Source organism: Pteronotus mesoamericanus, unplaced genomic scaffold (assembly GCF_021234165.1).
Source record: "Pteronotus mesoamericanus isolate MK-2021 breed Mesoamerican mustached bat unplaced genomic scaffold, CSHL_Meso_final scaffold_582, whole genome shotgun sequence".
Lineage (NCBI taxonomy): Eukaryota > Metazoa > Chordata > Mammalia > Chiroptera > Mormoopidae > Pteronotus > Pteronotus mesoamericanus.
Window position 1 is genome coordinate 1,588,603 of NW_026555323.1, and position 14,795 is coordinate 1,603,397.

Here is a 14,795-nt window from a genome sequence, read left to right on the forward strand (position 1 = left end):
ATTGGACATTAAGTTTTTATCTATTGACTAAGGATACACATGCAAGCTTTTGCTTCGTGATGTTATTTATGATTTCGTCATGGCCATTTTTAGGTCATTAAAGATTATGCAAGTAGGTATTATGCAGCCTTCATACTTTTAAGGCTGTTACCATATTTTGTTTAACAATTTCTTTTCTGTTCAGTACTGTGTCTATCAGGGGTGTCCAACCTTTTGGCATCTCTGGGCCACATTGGAAGAAGGACAGTTGTTTTGGGCCACCCATTAAATACATTGCTACACGTAATCACAAAAAAATCTCATAATGTTTTAAGTAAATTGATGATTTTGTGTTGGGCCGTATTCACAGCCATTCTGGGCTGCATGCCGCCCGCAGGCCGCAGGGTGGACACCCCTGAATCCAAACAGTTGGCCACTAGCCATTTTTATAATCAGAATTTAGCTCAGATTATTTCCGAAAGACAGATTCCCATATTTGTAATTACTGCCTTAAAATGCGTGAATCTTCTTGAGACTAAAGTGAACATATGAAAATCAATAGCATTCGTCACCAGAACGCTTTTAAATGCTTACATCACAGAACACTTGGAGACACTAATTAAATTTTAAAAATTAGTTGATGAAAATGTCATCTCACTATTTTACTCACATCCGCATCAAATATTGCTCATTTTTGTCATATTTAGCTTTGAAAACGTTGTGAAACATCACTTGTTTATTTTGTAATTTCTGTCACTTTTCTCCTCGAAAGATCTTCTCCCACTTCAAAACTCAATCGTTAACAAAATATTTTTTTTTCCTAAAATGTTTAGGGCTTAACTTTTTAAGATTTTATTTTTGTATTTATTTTTAGAGAGAGGGCAAAGGAGGGACCAAGAGAGGGAGAGAAACATCGATCAGTTGCCTCTTGAATGCACCTCGATCGCAGACCGAACCCGAAACCTTGGCATGCGCCCTAACCAGGAATCGAACCGGTGACCTTGCAGTTACAAGACAACGCCCAACCCATTGAGCCAACAGGCCAGGGCAGAGCATAACTTTCTAAAGTACACTTTTACTTGAGATCATCTTAGATTCATATGCGGGTGTCCTACAGAGAGATCCCACAGGCTGTTTACCCAGCTGCCCTGAAAGGTAATCTCTCAAAAAATTAGACTAGACTGTCTCAGCCAGGGAAGGGACGTTGACATAGTGAAGACACAGCATGTCCCTAATGTTGCCCAATCTGCCATTCCCACCTGCCCTTCAATTCTGGCCGCCGCCAAGCTGTTCTTCATTTCTGTAATTTTGCCATTTCAACAGTGTACTATGAATGAAGTAATTTGGTATGTAACGTCATCTTTTGGGATCAACTCTTTTCACCCGGCCTTCTCTCTCCAGACTTCCATTAGAGGGCGCATAGTTATTTTTCCCTTTTCTGTGGTTGACCAGTAGTCCATAACATGGATTAAGTAAGGTCTGTTCACATGTTCATTTATTTTTAGGGTTGTTTTAATCCTCACCTGAGGATGCTCATTGATTTTTTTTTTTTTTTAGAGAGACAGATAGAGAAAGAGAAAATTAGAGAAAAACTTGGATGTGAGAGAGAAACATCGACCCGTTGCCTCCCATATGCATCCTGACCAGGAATCGAACCCACAGCCCTTTGGTGCATGGGAAGATGTCTGGGCCATTCCATTTTGGCTCCTGTGAACAAAGCTGCCACAAACAGTTGTGCACAGACCACTGTGTCTTTGTGGATTGAGTGCTGGCCTACGATCCAAAGTGTTGCCGGTTCGATTCCCAGTCAGGGCACATGCCTGGGTTGTGGGCCAGGTTCCCAATGGGGGTCGTGCAAAGCAACCACACATTGATGTTTCTCTTCTTCTCTTTCTCCTTCCCTTCCCCTCTCTCCAGAACTAAATAAATAAAATATTTTTAAAAAGCCCTATACATTATTACACCCATATTATTACCTTACCAACCAACTCAAGCAGGTGTTTCTTCTCTGCTATTCACTTACATTATTCCTTTATCTTTCAATCATGCCTTTGAGAGTCCTTCATTATAATCTCTCAAATCACTAATTTTTTCTTCAGCCATTTAAATTGTATTTATCCATTTAAATCTATTCTTTCTTTTAAAAATGTTTAATCTTCACCCAAGGATATGTTTTATTGATTTTGGGGGGGCGGGGGAGAGAAATATCGATGTCGGAGAGAACATTGATCGGTTGACTCCCATACGCACCCCAGCTGGACTTGAACCCACAACCTTTTGGCATACAGGACGGTACTCCAACCAACCGAGCCACCCAGCCAAGGCAATTTCTTCTTTCTTGAAGCATGTATATATTTCATAACTAAAAATTGACCAGATCCTTATTATATCTTGTTAATGTTTTCTTGCCTCTCTGAGATACTTCTTTTGCTTATTTTATTTCCTGGCTCTTTCTCAGTTATCCGACTTCATGTGAAATACATTGCCCAGCTTTTCTTTCTTAATTGTGGAATAATTCTCTCACATCCACTGCTTTTGTCTGTGAGTGAGTGTTCTGCTGAGGTACCAGCGAACGGGGCTGGGGTCCAGTATTGGGGAAGAAGCTACAGGCCCAGTCCCCTGGGTTTGTCTTCCTTCACATCAGTGATACACAGTTTTCCATTGTCAAGTAGAGATTTTACCTCCACGGGTTTCCTTCAATCGTTTTTATTTTAAGTGACTCTTTAATCATGTGAAATATAGTGTCTTGTCCATAGTAACCAATATATACCTATTATTTTTATTGTTAGCATTGTATAATGATGAAGACAATGATGAGTTTTTTTTTAAATTCCTCATCCGAGGATATGTTTATTGATTTGAGAGAGGAAGAAGGGGGAGAGAGAGAAAGAAATATCGATGCGAGAAAGAAACATCGATCAATTTCCGCCCATACCCTCCCTAACTGGGCATAGAACCTGCAACCTAGGTATGTGCCCTGACTGGGAATTGAACCCACAACCATTTGGTGTCCAGGATAACGTTCCAACCCACTGAGCCACCAGCCAGGGCTGATGATGACCTTTAAAAATCACATTAGTCTCATACGCTCACCTTAGGAATTTGAACTTGGTATTGCAGCTGTTTCCTACAAATCTCGCATTGAACGTCCTCCATGATTCAGAATGCAATTAAAATTTGTTTCCTCAAGGAAGCTTTTCTGCCATCCTATTTGGTATAGCTCTTTTCAAGTCATTTTTGATTACACCACTTTGTTTTAAATTTATCACTGCACATCCCACTATTTGAAATTATTTTATTTTTAAACTGTTCTCTGGTTTCTTGACTACAATTTAAGGAGTGGTTAAGTATCGGCCACTGTCAGAAGAGGAACTAGGACTCAAGCTTATCTCATGTGATGTGGGGTATTATTTTTTAAAATATCCCAGCCACCCTGGCCAGTGTGGCTCGGTTGGTTGTAGCATCCTCCTGTACACCAAAAGGTTGGGGGTTCGATTCCCGGCCAGGGTACCTATGCAAGGCAACTGATAGATGATTCTCTCCCATATCAATTATTTCTCTCCTTTCCTCTCTCTCTAAAATGAATAAACATAAACAATGAAAATATTGGGGACTTTCTTTAAGCATTATTTCCTGGATGTCACAAAAAACTAGTGGTGGTATTTCACCAAATAGACACAGTTTAAGAATATGCTCATTGAAATAATTTCAGATTTTAGCAATAAACATGAACCTCATATTTTACCCTTCTTTTATTTATTTCTTTTTTCAGGAATGCGGTCAAAGAACACAGAAAACTTTACACCATTTATGAAACCAGGTGAGTCCATGGTACCTTCTGTTTATCAACAGTGCCCACGTTTCACTAGTGATACAAGTATTTTCTTTTAAGATTTTTAAAATTTACTTTTAGAGAAGGGAAGGGAGAGAAACATCAATGTGTGGTTGCCTCTCATGCACCCACTACTGGGGCTCTGGCCTGCAACCCAGGCATGTGCTCTGACTGGGAATCGAACCAGCAACCCTTTAGTTTGGAGGCCAGTGCTCAATCCACTGAGCCACACCAGCCAGGGCTAGTGATACTAGTATTAATAGTCACTGTAATATGAGCTTTTGACTCATCTTGCTCTGTGTATTTTGTGTTTGACACATCTGCTAAAATCATTGTAAAGCATACATAGAAATGAAATAATAATATTTATAAATAGTATAGCCTTAATTCAGCTTATGCAATTTTGCTCTAATTTCAAATAAAATTTTTATTGAATTCTGATGGGGCATCTGATTTTAAAAGTGCATCCAAGTTCAAAATAAAGTTTTTGCGCACTGGGGGGAGCTTCAAACTTTAAATCATCGTTTTACATTTTGAAAAATGTAGCCCAGAAAGATTAGGCCTGCTCAAGATCACACAGCTATTTTGAAGCAGAGCTGATGGGGGTGGGAAATATATATATATATATATATATATATATATATATATACACACACACACACACACACACACACACACATATATATATATATATATATATATATATATATATATAAAATGTACTTGCATGATCATGCCTTTAGATTGCTTTTTTAAGATTGTTTTTCCCCTGGGGGGCAAAATCCCTATCTAATAATTTTGTGTGTATAAAATCATGCTCTCCAGCTGATATTCTTATGGAAAGAAACAGATTCCAGCACTAAAGTTTTGCAGCAAATCTTTTGAAGACACAGATTTCATGGAAATGAATTCTCTGATACATTTTTGTTTATCTTTAAAAATTCAGCCACAAACTAACTTCACAGTGAAAATGTCTCTAGATATACCACCTACCTGCAACCTCTAAGTCAAAGTTTATCCTCCTCTGGGCTCTCTATTTGTGAATGTTTAAACTTTTCTGTGGAAAGGACTAATAATTCCTTCCCTTTCTCCTTCCTTTCTCTCCCTCCCTTCCTCCTTCCCTTCCTATTCAGACTCTAAGAACTGTAATTTAAACTAAAGTCGTTGTTCCATATTTTTGGTAGAAGTAATGATTTATTATGAAACATCATTTTAGATCATTATTTATCGTGGACATAGGATTTTATTTACTCACCCAAATGCTGTCTTAGGAAAAAGTCTCGAAAGCAGAATTGGATATGAAGGAGAAGGCATATTTAAAAAGGTTTTCATTTCTGTATGTCCATACAGAAGTGTGCATCAACCTTAAACATAGAGCATAAGTATTTACAAGGAAACACAACCTGGTGACCATCAATTAGACCAGGAAAGAGGACACAATCCTCCCTTCTCTTTTTCGCTGAAGGTCGCCAATGGCATGACTTCTATCATCATCTGTCTCAGGTTTGGTTCCCTAAAAGCAAGTTCCTCCCCGGGATGAGAACTTTCTTGCCAACTGTAGCTGGTGTGGCTCAGTGGATTGAGCACCGGCCTGCAAACCAAAGGGTCTCTAGTTCAATTCCCAGGGCAGGACCTTAATGAAAGACACAAAGAAATGGAAAGATATTCCATGCTCATGGATTAGAAGAATTAATATTATTAAAAATGTAATACGACCTAAAGCAATCTACAGATCCAACGACCTTACTATCAAAATTCTAATGGCATTTTTCACAGAAATAGAACAAACTACCCTAACAGCAGCGCCGTATTATTGAAGGGTCATGGCCTGTGACCTGCTGAGACCTCAGTTTCTCTTTCCTGTGCTGGTCTTGGTGTCGATTCTCACATTAATGCCATTAATACCAGCAAGAAGAAAGCCTGGTACCGGGAAACCCAATAGTACTGGAATCAACACAGTGGCACTGTGAAGGCAGCACAATGCCAGTCCTCGGGATAAGGGGACAGGGGCAGAGGGAGACTGGGACACGCCACATTCCACAGGATGTGACGGTTGAACGCGCTTCTCCCAAGACAGCATCCCATTTCAGAGAAATTTAAATCCATCCTGTAAGCAACACAGGTAATGAGCAGCTTTGAACTGAAGTGGAATAGTTAGAGAATTGGTGTAGTTTCTAGTGAGCAAATCCAACTAAATCCTTAGCTTGGCCGGAGACAGTTTCTTTGTCTTCAAAACCTTACATCGGATGCAGCCTCTATACGTACAGCTCTGCAAATGCACTTGGCGTCTGTCGTACAACCCCAAGCAACATGACGGTGAATTTTCTATCGGGATGCAATTCAATCTAATTTTACTCGGAGCAGAAATGAAGTTATCATATAACTTTCAATTGCATCGTTCGCAATGGATGAGTCAAAATCTGATACTGGCTTTTGCAGTTCATGTCACATCCCGAGAAAAATAAAACCGTGGGTGGTGGTTGACAAATACTAGCCCAAGTTTCCAAGGCAAGTTTTTGTGTTTCAGCTTCTGCGCAGCGCGCCTGACGTCACCCACGTTCCCAAGAGGTAGTAACAATATGACTAATGCTGCGAGGCTGCCACCTCTCCGTTGGCTCCTTTTGGCCACAGGCAGACCGCGCACGAGACCCCCTGCCTTTATCAAGGTCCCTGTAAACATCCTGGAGATGAGAAGCAACAAGAAGTGCTGTGTTCGCTGCCACCTGACTTTGTCGTGAAATGAAATAGATTTATCTTTTTTTCTTTTAAAGGTTTTATTTATTTATTGTGAGAGGGGGAAGAGAGGGAGAGAGAGAGGAAGAAAACCATCAATGTGTAGTTGCCTCTTGCACGCCCCCTACTGGTGCCCCTGCCTGCAACTCAGGCATGCGCCCTGACCGGGAATCGAACCAGCGATCCTTTGGTTTGCAGGCCGGCGCTCAACCCACTGAGCCACATCAAGATGACTTATCTTTATTCTTGATGCTTAGCTATTAATATACTCCTGACAGGTGGTCGTCCCCAAAATCCTAGAATGAATACCTACCCTATCCTCAAAGAAGTGCACTGAGAAAGCAGCCTTGTTCTCTTTGTGGCTTGCGTGTGTCTGAGAAACCACCGCGACACACAGTCTCAGTGGTGACCAGAGGGGAAGGGGGTGGGGGAGGTGGAAGAGGGTAAAGGGAGGGGGCCAATGGTGACGGAAGGAGACTTGACTTGAGGCAGTGAACACACAGACAATATACAGAGGATATGTTGTAGAACTGTACCCCTGAAACCTATATAATGTTATTAACCAGTGTCACCCCAATAAATTCAATATAAAAGATCCCAATGAATCTGCTCTCAGGTTTAGAGGGGTGCATTTTGGCCTAGGACTCTTCGCTTACCCCTAACACGGAGCTGCGTGGGTTTATGGTGTGGAGATTAAGATTTGTGCTCAATCTCATTCTCCTGCCTGGCTTTTCCCCACTCCCTGCTCATCCGTAAACTCTGCACCAAAAAGTCCTTTTGTCTAGGTCCTATATTTAAGAGCATTAAGAAATTAGGCTCAAAAAAGTAAGGTGGTGTGCGGTCCCACAGTCGTGTCACGCTGGGTCGCCTGGTCTGCTTCAGCGCACGATGCGTGGGCACGTGGGGGCGGGCTTTCCCACGCAGCGGTGGTCAGCGGCCAGCGTGTCCCCCTGGGGGCTTCGAACAGGCTCAGTGCCCCATCCGGGGCCGAGGAAAGGCCAACGAGGTGAGAGCCCCGGGTAGCGCACATTTCTGCCGGGACCTCATTTCCAGCCCTCGGTGAGCTGAGGAGCGGAACCGTTCTGAGCAGCTGAAGCGACGGTACTTGGCCCAGGAGAGCCCTCAGGGCGGGCACAGAGGAAGAGCTGCGGAGACGGACTCTTCGTTTGAGCGTTTTGGACCAGATTTCAAATCCTAAAAATGAATACCCAAGATACATGCATGCAGAATATGCATTATAAATCAGGAAGGAGGCTTGGGCCCATGAACACATGGTGTGGCTATACATTTGGAAAATAATAAAGGTCTCTCTCTCTCTCTCTCTCTTTTTTTTTTGTTGGTTCTGCACTTCAATAAAGACCAACCAAGAAAGAAATTGGATTAACAATGCCATTTACAATTGCATCAAAAATAAAATACTTACACAAAGACCAAGTATCTATATTTCTCTCTATCTCGCACCTTACACAAAACTAGTAACAGGTGGGCTAAAGACATAAAATATAAGGAAAAACTTGACTTAAATCTTAAGTAAAACAAAACTTAGAAGAATATCCCTTTTTAAACATTATGAGAAGAATTCTTCATTTATGTGTAGGAATATAGTTTGGTTATTTTATTTTTTTCCATTAGAGGTAAGTTTATATTAAATGGCAATATTAACGGCTATCATACTGCTTTCGTAAATAGGCTACCTGGGGGGAGAGAAAATATAATTGGGTTAAAAATCTACCATGGTCTGAATGTTTTTCAATTCAAGATATATTTTCTGGTAGGAGAACTTCTGACTATTTACTGCAAGAAGCCAGAATTTCAAATATGTATCCCTTTACCCCTGCCATTTAATGTTACTTGTTATCTACTTCTTTTCCTGAAATCAGTGTTCCCTTCTAAGAGTTGAACAGTTTATTTAAGACAAATTTGGCTTTGGCCAGGTGGCTCAGTTGGTTGGAGTGTTGTCTTGCGCACCAAAAGGTTGCGGGTTCGATCCCTGGTCAGGGTACTTATAGGAGGTAACTGATTGATGTTTTTCTCTCACATCAGTGTCTCTCTTTCTCTTTCAAATCAATAAAAACATATCCTCAGGTGAGAATTATAAAACAAACAAACTACCAAAAACAAAACCCCAATTGGTAATATTGGCTGTGGTTAAATTAGAATTGACAGATTCACCTCAAGTATCTCAGGAAAATTCTTTTTGGCATTACCTCTATACTGAAATGGCTGCTGTTACTGTTTTCCAACCATAAACTACTATAAAAAATTAATTTACAAACTGTTACCGAACCAAAGGACCCGTGGTGGGGGTGTGGGTGCCCAGATGCTGTTACTGAAACAACACCCTCCTTCCCCGGGACCCCTCGGTTGTGGGTCCTTTGCCCGCCGCCCTTGCAATTATGGCTCTGAAGGGCAGAGTTTGGAGAAAAGGAAAGGAACTATTTATTCAAAAGTTATACAGGTTTGATGAATGGCTAAATGTCACCCTTAAACCTCAAAATCCCTTCAAAACAGTCACCAGCACACACGCTGTCCTGCCTTCCACCCTTTGCCCAGTCAGGCCAGGCAGGGGCACCGTCCTCCAGAAGGAAAAGAACAGAGTCCGGGGCCCGGCTGGGCAGGCCTCTCGCGGGTCTCAGCACCATCTACCGCGTCGCCGCGATCTCCAGCTCTTCATCCATAACCACGTGGCACCTTCTCCCGGCCCGCCAGCAAGAGTCCTTTCTCCCCTCTGTCTTCCCGCGTGGTCTTCACACTGTTCCCCAGAGTCTGTGTCCCTTGGTCTCTCCTGCAGGCCCCTGTCTCTCCTCTTTCTCTCTCTAGTTACATTCTCTATTAAGTCTTTGAAACCTTCCTGATTAGCTTTGGTGATATGCAAAATAATCCTCTTTGCAAATGAGGAATGAAACTATCCTGTTATTGACAAGCAAAATGACTCTCAAGGGCCCTGCTCAAGGCTCCCATCCTCCCTGGCGGCCCACCCTGAGGTGGGGAGAATATATTTTTCCTGGACACCCCAATCTCTGGGCCCCGTTACAAAATACCCTTTGGGGGGGGCGGGCCCTGGCTGTGCCATGTTACATTACTACTAATTCAAATTTAATAATAAAAATTAAACCTGTACGAAGACATTTTAAACAACATGAAGAGACAAGCCCAATTTGGAAAAAGATATGAACAAACTAGTTAGACATAAATAATACGATCCTGTTTTGATTTAAAAAATAACTTCTTTTGTGTTTAAGTGGGCAGTGGATATGAATGTTGAGTCTACAAATTTGTAAAAAAAAAATCTTAATAGCTAATAAGCATATAAAATTATGAAATTTCACTAATAACATAAGTGCCAATTAAACAGTGATGTATTACAAGTTCATACACACTGTATTTGTAGGGATTAATAACGCCAATATTGCTAATAGTGATAATGATGAAACTTTACATAGATCTGGTGAGAGAATCAACACAGACAACCACTTTGGAAAACAATTTGCCAATCCTGGTAACTTTGGAAATACACATTATTTATTGTATTTATAGTGATTACATTTCTAGATAAATTTTCATCCACTAAGACTTATGTACTAGCATGCTTATATCAGCAGCAAGAGTGAAAAATTAAAGAAAAAAAGTAACCTTTTTTCTGTAAGAGAATTAATAAATAAACTATAGGGGGACTATAACACCTTTCTATGATCAAATCTTCTCAGGCAGGAATATGCTATGTATTATTTCCTTTCTCTTAGCTTTTCTCTTAAATAAGTTTAAACATTATATTAGGTTTATTCCAAGGAACTTTAAAGTTTTCATAGTTATTGTCACTGATACTGTTTTCTATTATATTTTTAAAAGGACAGAGGAAATACTTAATTTTTTTCTGTCGACTTGTTAATGATACCACTTGCCTGCTCTCTTTCTTTTACCTGTTTTTTCCCACACTTAATTTTATTGGTCTTTTAAAAATATATATCGGCTTGAGCCCTGGCCAGTGTGGCTCAGTTGGTGGGAGCGTCATCCTGTAAACTAAAAGGTCACAGGTTCGATGCCCGGTCAGGGCACATTCTTGGTTCTGGGTATGGAGGAGAGGCAACTGATCGATGTTTTTCTCTGACAACCATGTTTCTCTCCCTCCCTTCCCCTTTGTCTAAATGTCAACAAGCATGGCCTCAGGTGAGGATAATATATACATGTATTGGCTTGAATATTTAGTTCCCAATTTTCCTTATTCTCTAATAAACTGATCAAAGCAACAACTTCTATACCAGTGGGAGTTTGGCAGGGACTACTTATGATTGTCTCTTGTTGCGCAATATGTGGTTAGTTTCATTCCTCCTAGCGATTTAATATTTAGGTGAAGAGATATTTTGACTATATTTTATTTGTTTGGAATTTTATTACACTGTTTACTGCACATTAATTTCTTTTAAAAATTTCTTGACATTTTCCTTTTGCATGCATAATCAATTTCTGTTCCTGGTCTGTGTGTTAAAAAAAGTTTATGTTGGTTATATGTAAATATACAATTGTGCTACATTGTATTTTCTCTGAGATACTTGAATTTGTTATTCAAATCACCGATATTCATATTTATTCTGAGAAAACCGAAATAATGTCACCCACAAATTTTGTGAGTTTTTTCCATTTCTCTTTGCATCACTATTTATTTACTTTATGCACCAACTATATTAACATCACTAGAGAAATAAAAAAAATAAGTATAATCAGCCTCACAAGAGTATGTTACAGACTGCTCATTTAAAAATGTCTATGTATTGCTTATTTTTTAGCCAAACAAAATCTTGGAAATGAGGCGTGCAATTATCTAAATTGAAAAATAAAAGGAATAAATGGACCAAAAGAGAGAATGGTCAGAACTAAAGAACGGAACATATATAAAATAAGTAAATAAATATAGCTACATAATTCGGGTTAGTAAAACCTCATGGAGTGTTTACACCTTTCATAAATGCTAAAAATCAGCTCTTCCAGATCAGTAGCGTGATGAGACCATGGGCGTGAAGGGCGGAGATGTTTACTACTAGAGACAAAGACGCCATTCAGGGATTAGGAGAACAGATACGGGAGCTCTAGCCCCGTTCCCCATGCTAAACCCCAGTTTTCAGGGAGGTGCCGTGGATGTTAGAAGTCCAACCCCTTAAACATCATTACCAGGTGTCTATGTGGTAGAGATGCACGAAGATCAGAAGCCTCTGGACTGGACACGCAGGAAGCTCTTGGCCAGTGCCTCTCAATCCCATAACTATGTAGAGCGCTTACCACACAGATTTGATTATCTTAAAAGATTCTTGCAAACCAGTAAAAATGTAAACACATCAGCCCTGGCTGGTGTGGTTCCGTGGATTGAGTGCCGGCCTGCAAACCAAAGGGTAACCGGTTCCATTCCCAGTCAGGGCATATGCCTGGGTTGCGGGCCAGGTCCCCAGTAGGGGGCGCGCGAGAGGCAACCAATCCATATTTCTCTCTCACAACGTTGTTTCCCTCTCTCCTTCCCTTCGTCTCTCTCTCTGAAAATAAATAAAAATCTTTAAAAAAAAAAGAAAATCTGAGTAAATGGTGGCCTTTATACAATGTATCAATGTTGGTTCATTAATTATAACAAACATACCTCCTCTGTCAGATGTTAATAATAGGGGAGACCCAGTGTGGTTTATTGAGAACTTTCCGTACCCTTCACGTAGTGTTTTCTGTGCATCTAAACTGTCGTAAAATAAATAATGTGTGTATACATATGTGTCTTCTAGGGGAAGGAAGCACACGACTAGATAATTTAAGACAAATTGGCAATATCTCATGACATGTGTAAAACATTTTTGCTTATAAAATATATAGTTTTTCCAAACCTGACTTACTATTTTTTTACAGATTAGAAAATGGAACTAACACTTACGTGGGTGTTCTGACTGGTCATGTCATGCTGTGCACATGTGAAGGAAACTGTTAGAAACTTTGGAGGGAACAACTAGCAATATTTATAGATATATATATGTATGTATATATATCTGTGTGTGTATATATACACACACCACTTGACTAAGTAATTGCATTTCTTGAAATGCTCTAGAAGGAAAGTGTCAAAATACAAAGATTTTGGCCCCAAGCTGTCAGAAATGAGACTGACTTATAATATTAAATATTAAAGATGACACGCCTTGGCTACTGTCTCGCCAGCTAACATTTTCCTGGTAGAAGGCACTTGGTTTTTAATATCCTGTCTTTACAGAATTTATGTCAGGAGCCAGGCAGAGCTGGAGACAGCTGGGTTGCTAGTTGGTGGAGTGGCTGATTAAGACAAACCCAAGTGAAAGCAACCATCAAGCCCCTTGCTGGGTGGCTTGGTTGGAGGGTCGTCCTGGGCACCAAAAGTTTGCAGGTTCAATTCCTGGTCGGGGTGCCTGAGAGGGAACCGATTGGTGTCTCTGCCCCCTCTCCCCTCCCTCACTCCTTCTTTTCTCTCTCTCTCTCTCTCCCTCCCCCCGCCCCCCACTCAATGCCATGATATTTGAACAACAGGCTAGAGAAGAAGAAGAAAATGCCACGTCCTCCACGTTCCCTGCTCTCCTTGGGACTGTGCCGAGCAAGGGTTGCTGGCTCAGCTCAGACACGGGGCTCGTCTCTCTGCCCAAGGAGCCCCCCTAAAAAGGCCCCTGCCATTGTATGGACCCAGGAGTCACGAAGAAACGCGAAGTACGGGAGACACCTGTGGAAGTCCTTGGTCGATGGCCTCGCGTACAGAGGCTTCCGAATGGATGTGCCGGGCAAGGACGGTTGGGAGGCGGGGCTTGGGTCCTTGACTCCAGCACAGACTGTCGCGCCCCAGCTGTCGCCAAGGCTGGTGTGGGGAGGGCCGCCCGCCTGTGAGCCAAGCCAGGGAGAGATTCGCAACCTCCACTCCTGCGGGGGGCTGGACCCTCCAACGTGCTTACCTCCCCGGAGAGCGCTTTTGTGTTATGGTTTGTTTGCGAAAGGAAAACGTATTTACGTTCCCAAGCAAAGGCTATTCTAACCACGGCGCTGCGCGCTCAGCTTCTAAAGTGACATTCTAGGCACAATGGGCAAGACAGGGTGTCCGAGTAAAGAGGGCGTGGGCCTCAGAGACGCCAGAACGCTGAGTGCAAAGCACCTGTGAGTGCGAACCGTCCTTGATTGGAGCCCAGGACCTGAGCATGTGTGACTTACATACAGATGACTAGGAAAGTAATTGGGAGTTTCGGATGGATATATAGACTACGGTGTAATCTGTCCCATTTGAATAATGGGAAAAGGCCCTGGCCGGGTGGCTCAGTTGGTTAAAGCATCGTTCAGATACACCAAGGTTGTGGGTTCGATTCCCAGTCAGGGCACATACCTAGGCTGCGGGCTGGATCCCTGGTAGCGGCACATACGGGAGGCAAGCTATCACTCTCTCCGCCCCCCACCTCCCATCTTTTTCTCTCCCTCCAAAATCAATGGAAAGATGTCCTCAGGTGAGGATAAAAAATAATGGGAAAGCAGCTCCTGGTTATGATGTTCTAGAACATATAAAATTCACAAACAGCTTACAGACCTGAAGCAGGAGATGCTGACATATGGATAATTAGGCGGATTTATTAACTCATGGGGTCATTCAGTGACCATTTTTTTAAAAGACTTTATTTACTTATTTTTAGAGAGAGGGGAAGGGAGGGAGAAAGAGAGGGAAACATCATTGTGTGGCTGCCTCTCGCGCGCCCCCCTACACTGGGTACCTGGTCAGCAACCCAGGCGTGTGCCCTGACTGGGAATCGAACCAGCAACCCTTTGGTTGACAGGCCAGCACTCAATCCACTGAGCCAGGGCCAGTGACTCTTTATTGAAGATGACAAATGATAAAATATTATTGTACATCTAGACAGTTGATGGACTAGAGAAGAGATCTAGAAAATGACTCCTAATTCAGCACAGAAAAAAATGAGATAAAAATATGGGTGAACTCAGGAAGCTATTAATGGAAACCCAGAAGTCCAAGGTAAGAATTCACAAAGGAAGTTACCAGAGAGAAGAGGGATGGAGAGGGCAGACAGGTAAATATTATAAGGGGAACATTTTCTAAAACTTATTACATGTATGACGTCTCACATGGAATACTCACAAGGATATATACAAGAAATCCATACCCAGACTCTTCATGGTAAATACAGAGAACATCCAACTTTTCAGGAATCTGAGCAAATTCCAAGTTAGACAAGGTCAGAGAAGCCCATGGAAAGACACAGGT